This window comes from Equus przewalskii, chromosome 20, assembly GCF_037783145.1.
Source record: "Equus przewalskii isolate Varuska chromosome 20, EquPr2, whole genome shotgun sequence".
NCBI lineage: Eukaryota > Metazoa > Chordata > Mammalia > Perissodactyla > Equidae > Equus > Equus przewalskii.
The window spans coordinates 29,120,849-29,136,617 of NC_091850.1; positions in this window are offsets into that span (position 1 = coordinate 29,120,849).

Genomic DNA, 15,769 nt, shown 5'->3' on the forward strand with positions numbered 1-15,769 from the left:
ATAGAAAGAGACAAGTCAAGCAATACTAATGGAAAATAAAACCTAAAGAGTTAGGGATAATATCAGACAAAATAGACTTTAGGTAAAAGCATTACTAGAGACAAAATTGGAACTTTCATAATGAAGATTTATTGTTTCGGTGGGAAGGTATGGTACGTGAAACTGTAATTTAAGTGTGTATTCTTCTACTGATGTGGCCTCAAAGTGTATAGAGCAAAAATTGAAATAACAACAGGAAAAATTAGAATCATAGTGGGAGAGTTTAAAAACCTTTTAACGATACATTTCTAACATTCGTAAAAGTAGAACTTCCATGCCCAACACTTAGCTTCAATGAGTCCCAGCTCCTGACGGTTTTTCTTTCCTTGTATTCCCACTCACTTTCAACCTCGCCTCCATCCCCCGCCCCAGTATTTTGAAACTAATCCCAGACATCATAACACTTCATCTGTAAATGTTTCAGAAGGTATCTTGAGACAAGGGAGCTCTTTTTAAATAACCACAAAAACATTGTAACACTTTCCAAATCAAGAGTAACTATTAAATATCATCACACATTTGTGTTCCTATTTCCCTGGCATTCACAAATTTTTAGAGTTTGTTTGAATTATACCATCTAAAACTGATGCCTGACCCTTTACTACTGGATTTTTCTTAGTAGCATTTGCCATTAACATACTATATACTTTATTTTTTATCATGTTTAGCATCTGTCTGCCCAGCAGATTAGTACCTGGAATACAATAAGCTATCAACATAATTGATGAATAAATGTATAAGTTTGGAGTTCAATAAAAAATCCTTTATTTTCCTAGTACATTATGAGAAGTACAAGAGTGGTATATTTGCTGGAGCCTTGTGGTGCCTGGTAAAGCCCCACTTCTCTCTCTCTCTCACCACAACGGGCATGGCTATGTGAAGGACGCTCACATGTATTAGAATGCAGTGCTTTAAATTCAGATGGGAAAATAAGACCTGAAGAAAGAAGATAGTAAGTGTACAAACAGAATTCAAGGATCCACTTCATTCCGTAGGCGAGGAATCCATTGCAATCCTCATTCTGCCTTTTAAAAAAACTTTTAGTTTAAAATTTTTTTATTGAGGTATGATCAAAATATAACATTATATTACTTTCAAGTGTACAACTTAATGATTTGATGTTTCTACATATTGCAAAATGATAACCACAAAAATCTACTTAACATCAGTTAACATAAACAGTTACAATTTTTTTTCTTGGGATGAGAACTTTTAAGATCTACTCTCTTCACAACTTTCAAATATGCAATATAGTATTATTAATCATGGTCATCATATTGTACATTACATACTCATGACTTCTTTATTTATACCTGAAGATTCCACCTTTGGATCCCTTCCACCCATTTTACCCACAGCCATCCTCTGCCTCTAGCAACCACCAATCACTTCTCTGTATGTATGAGTTTGGTTTGTTCGTTTTTGTTTTAAGATTCCATATGTAAGTGAGATCATGTGGCATTTGTCTTTCTCTGTCCGACTTATTACACTTAGCATGATGCCCTCAAGATCCATCTATGTATTTGCAAATGGCAAGATTTCATTCTTTTCATGGCTGAATAATATTCCATTATTTATGTTTACAACAATTTCTTTATCCAGTTATCCATAGATGGACGCTTAGGTTGTTTTCATATCTCGGCTATTGTAAAAAAATGCTGCAATGAACATGGGGGTGCATATATCTTTTCAAGTTACTGTTTTCATTTTCTTCAGATAAATACTCAGAATTGAGTATACAGCCACTTTACTGTATTTGATAATTATTTTTAATAGTTTTTTGATAGATTCTTGACGGTTTTCTATATATAGATTTCTGTCATCCTCAAATAGTGACAGTTTTACTTCTTTCTTTCATATTTGGATCACTTTTATTTCTTTCTCTTGCCTTATTGCTATGGCTAGGACTTCTAATACTATGTTGAACAAGAGTGATGATAGTGCACATCCTTGTCTTTTTCCTGTTCTCAGTGGAATAGCTGCTGGATCATATGGTAGCTCTGTTTTTAATTTTTTGGGGATCTTCCATACCGTTTTCCATAGTGCCTGCACCACTTCATTCCCACCAACAGTGCACAAGGGTTCCCTTTTCTCCACATCCTCATCAACAACTTGTTATTTCTTTTCTTTTTGATGATAGCCATTCTAGCAGGTGTGAGGTAACATCTCCTTGTGGTTTTGATTTGCATTTCCCTGATAACTAGCAACGTAGAGCATCTTTTCGTGTATCCATTGGCTATCTGTATCTTCTTTGGAAAAAATCCCTGTTCATATCCTCTGTCTATTTTTTAATTGGATTATTTGGTTTTTGCTATTGAGTTGTATGAGTTCTTTATATATTTTGGATATTAACCCGTTAACAGATACATGATTTGCAAGTATTTTTCTCATTTTGTAGCTTGCCTTTTTATTTTCGTTGATGTTTTCTTTTCATGTACAGAAAACTTTTAGATGATGCAGTCCCACTTGTTTATTTTTGTTTTTGTTGCTGTTGCCTTTGGTGTCAAGTACAAAAAATCATCGTTGAAACAAACTTCAAGGAGCTTACCACCTATGTTTTCTTCTGGGAGTTTTATAGTTTCAGGTCTTAAATTCAAGTGTCTTCTCTGCCTGTTTTAGAGTTACACTGGAAACCTTTACTACAACCAGTCTTGTGTTGAGGATAGAAAATGCAAAGATGATTTCTGGAGTTTGCATGTCCAGTCCTTCCCAGAGCTGACACTACAAGTGGGCAGAAGGCATTCTCACCTTGTGCCTAAGGAGACTGTGGAAGGATCTGCAGTCCTATTTTATGAAGCCAATTCAGAATTATGGATTCAGCTTTAGATGTGCAGTCCTCTGGGTAAAGACTTTGACTTCCAGTGTTAGGACTCTAGTATCACTTCATGAACAAATTATCTTCTTAATTGCCCCTCAGCTTTTGCACCCAGCCACTTTACTGTATTTGATAATTATTTTTAATAGTTTTTTGATAGATTCTTGACGGTTTTCTATATATAGATTTCTGTCATCCTCAAATAGTGACAGTTTTACTTCTTTCTTTCATATTTGGATCACTTTTATTTCTTTCTCTTGCCTTATTGCTATGGCTAGGACTTCTAATACTATGTTGAACAAGAGTGATGATAGTGCACATCCTTGTCTTTTTCCTGTTCTCAGTGGAATAGCTTTCAATGTTTCACTGCTGAGTATGATGTTGGCTGTGGGTTTTTCATATGTGGCCTTTATTATGTTTAGGTACTTTGCTTCTACAGCCACTTTATTGAGACTTTTTATCATAAATGGATGTCGAATCTTGTCAAATTCTTTCTCTGCATCTATTGAAATTATCATGTAATTTTTATTCTTCATTTTGTTAATATGGTGTATTACATTGATTGATTTGTGGTATTGAATGATTCCTGCACCCATGTAATAAATCCCACTTGATCGTGGTGTATGACACTTTTAATGTATTGTTCTTTTCAATTTGCTGATAATCTACTGAGGATCTTTTTATGTATGTTCATCAGTGAAATTGGCCTGCGATTTCCCTTTTTTGCATTTTCTTGTCTGGTTTTGGTATCAGGGTAATTTTTTTTTTTTTAGATTTTTTATTTTTTTCCTTTTTCTCCCCAAAGCCCCCCAGTACATAGTTGTATATTCTTCGTTGTGGGTCCTTCTAGTTGTGGCATGTGGGACGCTGCCTCAGCGTGGTCTGACGAGCAGTGCCATGTCCACGCCCAGGATTCGAACCAACGAAACACTGGGCCGCCTGCAGCGGAGCGCGCGAACTTAACCACTCGGCCACGGGGCCAGCCCCTGGTATCAGGGTAATTTTGTCCTTGTAAAATAAGTTGAGAAGCACCTTGTCCTCTTCAATTCTTCAGAAGAGTTTGAGAGAACGGGCAGTAAATCTTCTTTGTACATTTGGTAGATTTCACCAAAGGAGCCGTCTGGACCTGAACTTTTGTTTTGGGAGGTTTTTGATTAGTGTTTCAGTCTCTTTACTTGTGATTGGTCTACTCAGATGTTCTATTTCTTCTTGATTTAGTTCTGAGAGGCTGTATGATTCTAAGAATGTATGCATTTCTTCTGGGTTACAATTTGTTGACATTTAGCTTTTCATAGTGTTCTCTTACAATCTTTTGTATTTCTGTGCTATCTCTCATAATTTGTCCTATTTCTTTTCTGATTCTACTTATTGGAGCTTTCCTTCTTTTGTTCCTATTGAGTCTGGCCAAGAGCTTGTCAATTTGGTTTGTCTTTTCAAAGAACCAGGTCTTAGTTTCATTGATCTTTCCTATTGTTTTTTATTCTCTATTTCACTTATTTCTGCTCTGATTTTTATTATTTCCTTCCTTCCAGTGATGTTGGGCTTTATTTGTTCTGCTTTTTCCAGTTTTTTAAGGTATATTCAGCTATATTTCTATATACTAACAAAGAACTAGCGGAAAGAGAAATCAAGAATAAAATTCCATTTTGATCACCATAAAAAGAATCAAATACCTAGGAATAAATTTAACCAAGTAGTTTTAGACATATACAGTGAAAAGCATAAGACATTATTGAAAGAAATTGTAGAAGACATAAAGAAATTGAAAGATATTCCTTGCTTATGGATTGGAAGAATAACCTAGTTACAAAGTCCACATTGCCTAAAGCAATCTACGGATTCAATGCAATCCCAGTTAGACTGCCAATGACATTCTAACAGAAAAGGATCAAAGAATCCTAAAACTTATATGGAACAATAAAAGACCCCAAACAGCCAAAGGAATCCTATGAAAAAAGAACAAAGCTGAAAGTATCACACTCCCTGATTTCAAAATATACTACAAAGCTATAATAATCAAAACAGCATGGTACTGGCATACACAGGTAAAAGGAACAGAATTGACAGTCCAGAAATAAGCCTACACATCTATTGATAGCTATACTTTAACAAAGGAGCCAAGAACATACAATGGAGAATGGATAGTCTCTTCAATAAATGGTGTTGGTACAACTGGACAGTCATATGTAAAAGAATGAAAGTAGACCATTATCTTACACCGTGCACAAAAATTAACTCAAAATATATTATAGACTTGAATGTAAGATCTGAAACCATGAAATGCCTAGAAGAAAACTAGACAGCATACTCTTTGATGTTGGACTCAGTAGTATCATTTTGGATACCATGTTTCCTCTGGCAGGAGAAAGAAAAGAAAAAATAAACAAATAGGGTATATCAGACTAAAAAACTTCTTCACAACAAAGGAAACCATTAAAAAACCAAAAACACAACCCACCAACTGGGAGAAAATATTTGCAAATCATATATCCTGCAAGATGATAATTTCCAAAATATGTAAAGAACTCATAAAGCTGAACAACAAGAAAATGAACAACCAAATCAAAAAGTGGGCAGAGGAAACAGACATTTTCCCAAAGAAGATATACAGATGGCCAATAGGCACATGAAAAGATGTTCAACATCATTAATTATCAGGAAAATGCAAATGAAAACTACAAGGAGATTTCACCTCACGCCATCAGAATGGCTGTAATTAACAAGTTAAGAAATACCAACTGTTGGTGAGGACGTGGATAAAAGGGAATCCTCATATGCTGCTGGTGGGAATGCAATCTGGTGTAGCAATTATGGAAAAGATTATGGAGATTCCTCAAAAAAATTAAATTAGAAATACCATATGTTCTAGCTATTTCACTTCTGGGTATCTATGCAAGGAACATAAAACACTAATTGGATAAAATATATGCTCCCCTATGTTCACTGCAGCATTAACTCACAATAGCCAAGACTTGGAAGCAACCCAAGTGCCCATCAATAGATGAATGGATAAAGGAGATGTGGTATATTTACACAATGGAATACTGCTGACAAATAAAAATGGCAAGCAATAGGACATATTGGAGAATATGAGGAAGCCATTTGGTGTAAACCTAATTTGGCCTGACCTTGTCTTTCCAAAAGGGCTTGACCCGTGGCTGTTGAGCATGCATTGTATATCTGCTTTAGATATTCCCTATGGCAAGAACAAAGGCCCTTGAGATAAAGGTGAACTTCCCTCCCCCTCCCAACATTGGCATCTCCTTAAGGATTAAGCATCTTTCCTTAGGCTAGAAACTGATTGCTGCGCTCACCTGTGACCGCCCAGCTCGAGACAATAGACTTGCCTCCTGCTGAGCCCTCTGAGATAGCAGACCCACTACCTGCTGTCTCCATCAAGCGCTGTGCTGACAGGGCAATCTTGTGACTATTGTGGGAGGGACATTTCAATCATATGTGAAACGTCCTGCTTGGGGGTATATAACCAATCTGTGCACCTCACTTCTTTGGTGCCCTTTCTTCCTTTGGGAAGAAAGGCCCCAGGCCATGGTCCTCAGATTTCAGCTCAGAATAAACCCACCCAAATTTTCATTTATAGATTGGTTGTGGATTATTTTTGTCGACACTGCTCAGCCATAAAAAATACCAAACAGTGCCATTTGGGAAACATGGATGGACATGTGGGTATTATGCTACGTGAAATAAGTCAGACAGAAAAAGACAAACACTGTGTAATTTCACTCATGTGAATGATAAACAAATAAACAAACACATAGATAAGGAGAACATATTGGTGGTTCCCAGAGGTGACTTGAAATCTGAAGGGGTAAAGGGCCACATAGGTATGGTGGCAGATAGAAACCAGACGTTTGGTGGTGAACATGATGCAGTCTATACAGAAGTCAAAATACATGAAATTTCTATAATGTTATAAACCAATGTGATCTCAACAAAATAATAAAAATTTAAAAAATGAAAGAGGCTCTCAGAGATATAATGCAAGAAGGTAGGTCGATTTCACTTGGGGATTTGCTTCCAGAGAGTATAAACTAACTACTCCCAGGGAGTAGACACTACTTTCGGGGGGAGTGTCCCTTGTGCTTGGGACACTAGAAGAGATTTTAAGTAGGTCCCTGGGGAAATGGGTCATGGAGATGGCAGTGTGAGGTCATTAGAGCAGTTCGACTGAAGGTGAAGTTTCATAAGTTTGGGAAGGGTCCATAAAACTGAGATGGCTCAAGTCACTTCAAGTTGGAGCTCTGATCAACGTGATTTCCTAAGGTCTCTACCATTCCTGGTTCCGAGTATTTTCTACGGGGAGAGTGTGGTGATTACCTGGACAGAGAGGGGTTAAGGATCAGCTCACTAACCCCTCCTTCGGATGAGGGCAGATTATTCAAAGGAACAGGAGTCTAGGGAGGAGGGGCAGAAGAGCAGGAGGAGACAAAGAGAAGAGAGACAGGTGAGATCCATCTCTTACCGCCTCCCAAGCTCCCAGTCAGCTTGAATCCTTCACAGCCTGTGCACCATGTGTCTGGGGTGCACACAGGTCCCTTTTCCTGCAGGAGGCACAGGGCTCCCAGCACAGGAACCAGCATTATGAGGCCACGGACGCTGCTTCTCATCTGCTTCCTTCTTCCTGGGCTCCTGCTCTCAGAGGCCGCCAAAATCCTGACTGTGTCCTTGTTGGGTGAGTGTTTGGCCAAATAATCCAGAGACAGGAGCATCCCAGGCATCTGTACCAGGGCTCAGTCAAACAGCCCTAGGTCAGAGGGTTGTTTCATGTGTTTTTCCAGACTGGGCGGGTTTTCTCCCCTGGCTGGAGGATAAAGGGATGGGTGCTGTTTGTGGATGCAGAAAAGGGCGTCTCCCACCACTGAGGTGGAGAAGATAGTTCTAGAGAAAATAGAAATACTCTTTCCTCTCTCTTCTCACTCAGGACCAGCTCCCTATTATGCAGGGCTGGGGCCAGAATTTCAAGCTCCAGCCAGTGCAAGAGACCCCAGGATGACTCCTCCTGGGCACAGACTGGGCATTCAGAGCCTCATTCTAAACTTCTGAGGGGTGTCCGTCAGTTGCCAGCAGAGGCTGTGCCTAGACTTTGCAGGCTCTCTGAGGGAGGGGGCAGCAGTAATTTTTGGAGCCCATGGGAGCCAAGGTGGAGCAGGGGAGATATTTCAACGATAATTAGAAGGGTGGAGTGTTCTCATCCAGGGGAAACCTGGAGAACTGACCAGGGCTGAGGAATGGCTCCCGTACATTCAGGTTTCTCCCGGTCCCCCTTTCTTTCACTCGTGCTGCTGGAGATGTTTGAAGGACTCGTGGAACTTTTAATTCTTTATTTTGTGGCTTTAGTTTTATATACTTTATTTTTTCACCAAAGAGGACAGAAGAGGAAAAGGGAAAAAATATCATGATGAAGGGGTCATGAAGGACGTAGCTTCCCCAAATTTTCTTTCAACCCAGGGTGGACTCTCTTAGATCACTTTTAGGTCACTGAGAATCAGGGGACCTTAGAGCTGGGACGAAGAATAAACCATATGATTCGTCTCCCACAATGTTTTCCTGAGCAGGAAAGCATGGGTCATAGAGGGGAGGTGCTTTTTGCAGATCACACCAGAGGTCCCTAATGCGGCGAACACCATGGATTTACTCAGCATTTCTAACCCCAAGACCATCCTCTCCACAGCTCTCCTTCTCACCACTTTTTAGTGGAGAGTTTTTATAATCACTCTTTAAGAAAACCTGTAACACCATTGGAAAGCTTGTTTTTTCCTTTCTGTAGTAGTGATGAAGTAAGAGAGCTCTCTCACCTCTTGAAGGTATACCCTTCTCCTGCTTCAGACTCGGAGAGGGAGCTGGTGTGGTTTGTGAGGAGCTGGAAGCCCCGTCTCTGCCCCAGGATGCACTGGAGCTCACAAGACCCTCTATGATGGGATGCCTGTGGGGTCACCTCTTCTCCCAGGCTCCAAGGTCTAATATGGATTAAAATGTGAATATGAGACGTGGGACATTTGTACTTTATACCTCCCCTGGTACTTCAGACTATGCAAGTCTGGCTGTAAAAAGCTGAGAAACAGCGACACACCTTTTCTCTAGCACTGCATCCCTCTAACCTTCATCTCCAAACTCTTGGCATTTGCCATTAACTTCTCTCCTGATCTGACTTTCTCTGCTGCTGAGACCCTCAGACTCAAGCAAAGGTGCCGTGTTGGAGTGGAGTCTAAAAGAAGACTTTACTGGGATGGAACCTGTACCTCCCCTGATGATCAAGCTTCTCTTTCATTAGGATCCCGGGATTGTGCTAGGATGAGTGATATCTCAGTCTTCATGCATATAGATTCCTGCAGGCCCTCTGCATGGACCCCCAAAATTATCTTGAATGTCTTAATTTGATGTTATACACAATTCAGGCCCCAGCTGAGAAATGTTCCGCCCAATACATTTGAATCTGAAGGATTTGGGCTGTAAGTGCTGACTCCATGTCCTTCTGCTCCATTGGCTGTTTCTTGGACTCGCATTCCTGCTCGCATATTTCTAGCTCCTATGCTAGCACAAATTTCCAAATAAAAGGTTTTCAGAAATATCTCTAGTTGATTGTGCAACCCTTTACACTCACACCCACAGCATTGTGCCAAAGTTTCCTCTGGTGCAGTTATTTCTTTAGGAGATGTTGTCTCCAAATTGCCTGAGCTAAAATGCAGCATGTACCTTAGGATCAGGAACTCCTTAAGGCTTAAGCACCAAGGAGCTCATCATTGACATGGTGGTTAGAGTGACAAGGGTGGACCTTTGATAGAAGTTTGCCATAGGTCAAGGATGTGGGCCAGCAGGCTCTGGGGGAGTGGGCTAAGGTGTACCCTGATGGATATGGAAAGTGTGAATGATGTTCATCTTTCTCTAATTACCATTAATTTTCTGTTTCCTTACCCCTGCTCTTCTGGATTTATCAACCCATCAACCTAGAACTTCTGTTCTCATCATTATAAAAATGAAGTTGTGCATTGTTCCTAGGTAGAAGTCATTATCTATTAATGGACTGAGTGTCTCAGATTCTTCAAGATCATGGTCATAATGTCACCATGCTTCTCCAGAGAGCAAGATTATTGATATCAGGTATCTTTTCTCACTAATTCTTTATTTCTTTTACTCCAAGCAAAGAACCACAATGCCTTTTGCATAGAAAGAGTTTTCAAACAGTATTTAAGATGCAATTGGATTGAAAGAATGAAAACGATGTGTCCGTGTGTGTTTGTGTTTATGTAAGGTGTTGGAAACCTCCTGGGCTCTGTCAATCAGAATGCTATACTCTGTAATCCCATATTTTCCTCCCTTATCTGGCCTTCTACTCTATCCCAAGCAATTCTCCGCACTTTATTACAGATTATTTTGTAAATGCTTCTTTATAACTTGGCTTGAAAATATGTTGAATAGAAGTGTTCAGCCATAAATAAAGTTTTTAATTGGTAAGATCACTTTTCTTTTTCTATAGCTTATTAAGTTCTCCTCTTATGATATCTGAAATTTAAGGAAGCTTTCTCAGGAGTTCCGTATTTATGCAGCTAAGATCAGAATCTATTATTGAGATGATGTTTTTTCTTGAAAAGCCAGTGGCTCCCCGTGAGTTTGTGCATAGTGATGTTGGAAATTCCTAATTGAGTCACTGAATCCAAATAAGTTTAGCTAAAATGAATTCTTAAATGCTATCAACTCTTTTCTTCTGACAGACAAGGGGATGGTGGGTCAGAGAATTGAAATGATTTGCTCAAGGTCACATGGCAGGCTATTAATAGTGTTGGGTGGATTTAGGACTTTAAGCTCTGGTTTGCTTAGTCTGAAGTATTGCTAAGGCTTTGATTTTTCAAAAAAAAAAATCCAATGTTAAGCCTATATATATATATATATATATATATATATATATATATATATATATATATATATATATTTGGTGTGGATGATTGGGTCTGAGCTAATATCTGTGCCAATCTTCCTCCACTTTGTATGTGAGATGCCACCACAACATGGCTTGATTAGCACCTGGGATCTGAACCTGTGAATCCTGGGTCAGTGAAGCAAAACATGTGAACCCAACCACTGTGCCACTGGGCCGGCCCCAAGCCACATCTTTGAGGAACATGATTTTGAGACATTATAAAAATTGAGGTGACTTCTGGGCTTCGTTTTTGTCAGATTGTTTCAAAAGAATATTTTTCTGTGAACACTTTTTAAAGTTTTTTATTGTGGCAAAGCATACATAATATAAAAATGACCATTTGGACCATTTTTGTGTACAATTTTAGTGACTTTGGGTATATTTACATTGTTGTGCCACTGTCACCAGCATTTTTTCGTCATCACAAACTGGAATTCTGTACCCTTAAACAATGATGGCCCATTACTTGCTTCCCCCAGCCCTTGATAACCACTATTCTACTTTTTTATCTAATAATTTGGCTAGTCTCAGTAGAAATGAAACTGTCACTCTTTCTAGATGACATGATTTTATATGTAGAAAACCTTAAAGAATCCAACTTATAGAAAACTTATAGAAATAATAAATGAATGCAGTAAAGTTGCAGGATACAAAGTCAGTATATGAAAATCGGTTGCATTTCTATACACTAACAAGGAAGTAGCAGAAAGAGAAATTATGAGTACAATCCCACTTACAACTGCAACAAAAAGAATAAAATACCTAGGAATAAACTTAACCAAAGAGGTCAAATATCCATACACTGAAAACTATAAAACGTTATTGAAAGAAATTGAAGAAGATGAAGAAATAGAGAGATATTCTACGCTCTTGGATCGAACAATTAACGTAGCCAAAATGTCAATATGTCCAAAAGCAATCTACAGATTCAATGCAATCTCTATCAAAGTTTCAACATTTTTCACAGAAATAGAACAAAGAATCCTAAAATTAATATGGAACAACAAAATACCCTGAATAGCCAAAGGAATCCTGAGGGAAAAGGAGCAAAGCTGGAGGTATGACACTCCCTGATTTCAAAAAATACTTCAAAACCATAGTAACCAAACATCATGGTATTGGCACAGAAACAGACACACAGATCAATAGAACAGAATTTAGAGCACAGAAATAAATCCACACATCTGTGGACAGCTAATTTTTGATGAAGGAGCCAAGAACATACAATGTAGAAGTGAAAGTCTCTTCATTAAGTGGTATTGCGAAAACTGGACAGTCATATGCAAAAGAATTAAAGTAGACCATTATCTTACACCATGCAAAAAAATTAACTCAAAATGGATTAAAGACTTGAATGTAAGACCTGAAACTATAAAACTTCTAGAAGAAAACATAGGCAGTACGCTCTTCTACATCAGCCTTAGCAGCATATTTTCAAGTACTATGTCTGATCGGGCAAGGGAAACAAATGAAAAAATGAACACATGAGACTACGTAAAACAAATTAGCTTCTGCACAGCAAAGGAAACCATCAGCAAAATGAAAAGATAACCTAACAATTGGGAAAAGATATTTGCAAACCGTATATCTGATAAGGGGTTAAAATACGAGATATATAAAGACCACATACATCTCAATAACAAAAAATCTAACAACCCAATTAAAAAAATGGGTCAAAGATCTAAACAGACATTTCTCCAAAGAAGATATACGGATGGCCAATAGGCACATGAAAAGATGTTCATCATCACTGATCATCAGGGAAATGCAAATCAAAACTACACTAAGATATCACTTTACACCCATTAGAATGGCAAAAATAACCAAAACAAAAAGTAACAAATGTTGGCGAGGTTGTGGAGAAAAAGGAGCCCTCATACACTGCTGGTGGGAATGCAAACTGGTGCAGCCACTATGGAAAACAGTGTGGAGATTTCTCAAAAAATTAAAAATAGAAATATCATATGACCCAGCCATCCCCACTACTGGGTATCTATCCAAAGAACTTGAAATCAGCAATTCCAAAAGTCCCATGCACCCCTGTGTTCATTGCGGCATTATTTACAATAGCCAAGACATGGAAGCAACCTAAATGCCCATCAACTGATGAGTGGATAAAGAAGATACGGTATATGTATACAATGGAATACTACTCAGCCATAAAAAGGATAAAATAGTCCCATTCACAACAACATGGATGGACCTTGAGGGTATTATGTTAAGTGAAATAAGCCAGATACAGAAAGACAATCTCTGTATGACTCCACTCATATATGGAAGTTAAACATGTGGACAAAGAGAACAGATTAGTGGCTACCAAGGGAAGGGCGGGGGTTGGGGGGATGGGCACAAAGGGTGAAGTGGTGCACCTACAACACGACTGACAAACAATAACGTACAACTGAAATTTCACAAGGTTGTAAACTATCATAATCTCAATAAAAAGTTAAAAGAAAATTAAGAATAGAAATGCCATATGATCCAGCTATTTCACTGCTGGGTATTTATCCAAAGAACATGAAAACATGAACTCATATACATAAACCCCTATGTTCATTGAAGCACTATTGACAACAGCCATGACTTGGAAGCAACCTAGGCGCCCATCAAGGGACAAATGGATAAAGAAGATGTGGTATATATACACAGTGGAATACCACTCAGTCATTAAAAATGGTGAAATCTAGCCATTTGTGACAATACGGATGGACCTTTAGGTATTATGCTAAGCAAAATAAGTCAGAGAAAGAAAGTCAAATACTGTAAGATCTCACTCATAAATAGAAGATAAAAACAACAACAAAAAATCACATAAAGACAAACATTGGATTGGTGTTTGCCAGAGGGGGAAAGTGGTAATTAGGTACCTGTGTGTGGGGATGGATTGTAATTAGTCTTTTGGTGGTGAACTTGACGTAATCTACACAGAAATTGAATTGTAGTTATGTGCACCTGGAATTTATATAATGTTATAAACCAATGTTTCTGCAATAAAAAAAGAAAAAATGATATTTTTTGCAGTTCCCATGTAGTTGAAAAACTACTGGAAGCTATAGACCTTCCACCCTTTTAACAAACATCTGTACACCAAATCTATAAACAATTCAGGGAGTTCGTGGAGCCCTTCAATTTTATCCTCAGTTTTCAGGCTTAAGTGTGTGGAGTTTCCTTCACCATTCTCCATTCATGGGCATTTTTTAAGCTTTGAAAGAGTATATTCATTCTTCACTTCTGTCACACAGCTTGCTAAATGTCTGCAAATAAGGAAAACACATGATTGGGGTTTGATGTCTGACCTGATGTTCGTTTCACTGTGTTGAAATATTTGAACCACTCACTAACTCCTCGTTTGGACACACTTCTCTATCTTGTTTATTTATTTGTGACACTAATAAATGAATGATGTCAGTGGCAGTTAAGCAGCAAAGATCTCTAATGGTCACGTGTACTACTGCTCCACCAGTATAAAGAATTACAATTGGGTTACGGGGAGAGTCTGATAGGACACAGAGGAGCTTGACAGAACAAGCCTAGACTACCTTGAACAGACAGTCAGTAGAAATGCAAATGCTAAGAACTCTGCTAACGAGGACTCAGAGGGAAGTGAGGAGCTTGGTAGAGAAAATCTATATTGTCTTAGATAATATGTAAATCATCCTAAGTAGAACTTGAGTAGAAATAGAGATGTTAAAGGCTTCTTGCTGCTTATAGCAAAATGTGAGAGGAAAGAAACAAATTGAAGCAAGAATTATTAAGCATAATGAGAGCAAGTCTTCACGATTTTGGAAATTCTTAGCCTATACAGATTGCAATAGATTCTAAATTTAAGGAATTCACTTTGATGAAATCAAAGAAAGCCAGTGATTTTACAGAGGAAACCAGTGGTGTGGCTGGATAACCTTTTGCTATTGCCCTTGAAAGATTAAAAGTTCAGAATATTCAGTCTCACAGAGAGCTCTTTGAAAAGTAGGTTTGCGATTCGTGGATCTGTTCAGCCATATTAGCTGAAGTCAAAAATAGAAATGAAATTATTTTGTAAAAATCTGTGGAGCAGCCTCGTGTCTAGTGGAATGAATTCCTATGACATACCCAGGAGATCCACAAGGTACTTGAGAATTTTATAGTAGAAGAAACACTGTGAGTTTGGACTGAAGGAGACAAAGGGAAGATGATATGAAAGAAGGCTGTTAGACTCCCTAAAAGTAAGAAACAGGCAGATAAACTATTCAGGTGCAAACACACGATATGTTTTATAGAGAACAAAGAACCATGAGGTGAGGCAGTGAGTCCAGAGGGTAGATCTTCAAGTTCACAGGGCTGAATTTCAAATCATAGAGGATTATTTCCTGTCCTTAAAACCTAATATTGTATGCCCAGGTGGATATCAAAATTTTTTAGAATGGGTAATTTATGTTTTGCTTTCATTTTGTTCCACGTAGAATGATAAAAAACAGTAACTGGAATTTTACACAAGACCCACTATTGTTTCTTGGGAGCAGATAACTTGTTTCCTAAATTTATCTGTTCACAGATGGAGAGAAATTTGGCCCCTGGATGGATCATACCAAGACTCTCACTCATACTTGAAAAATGCTTTGGATGATATAATTTGGGACTTTTGAGCTGATCATATCTAGATGAGGTTTTGAACTATGAGTTGATGAGGTAATGGTTTGAGACTTTAGATGTTGGGATGGGGTGAATGCATTTTGCACATACAGTGTACATGAGTGTTCAGTACAGAAAGAAGAATGTAGTAGGAAAATAATGTCCCCTGAATGATATCCATGTCTCCATCCTTGGAACCAATGAATATGCTACCTTACCTGGCAAAGGGTCTTTGCTGATGTAATTAATGTAAGGGTCTTGAGATGGGGAGATTACCTGGATTATCCCGGTAGGCCTGATATGATTACAAGAGTCCTTCTATCAGACAGAATAGGACAGGAGAGTGAGAGAAGGAATGTGGTGATGGAAGGAAA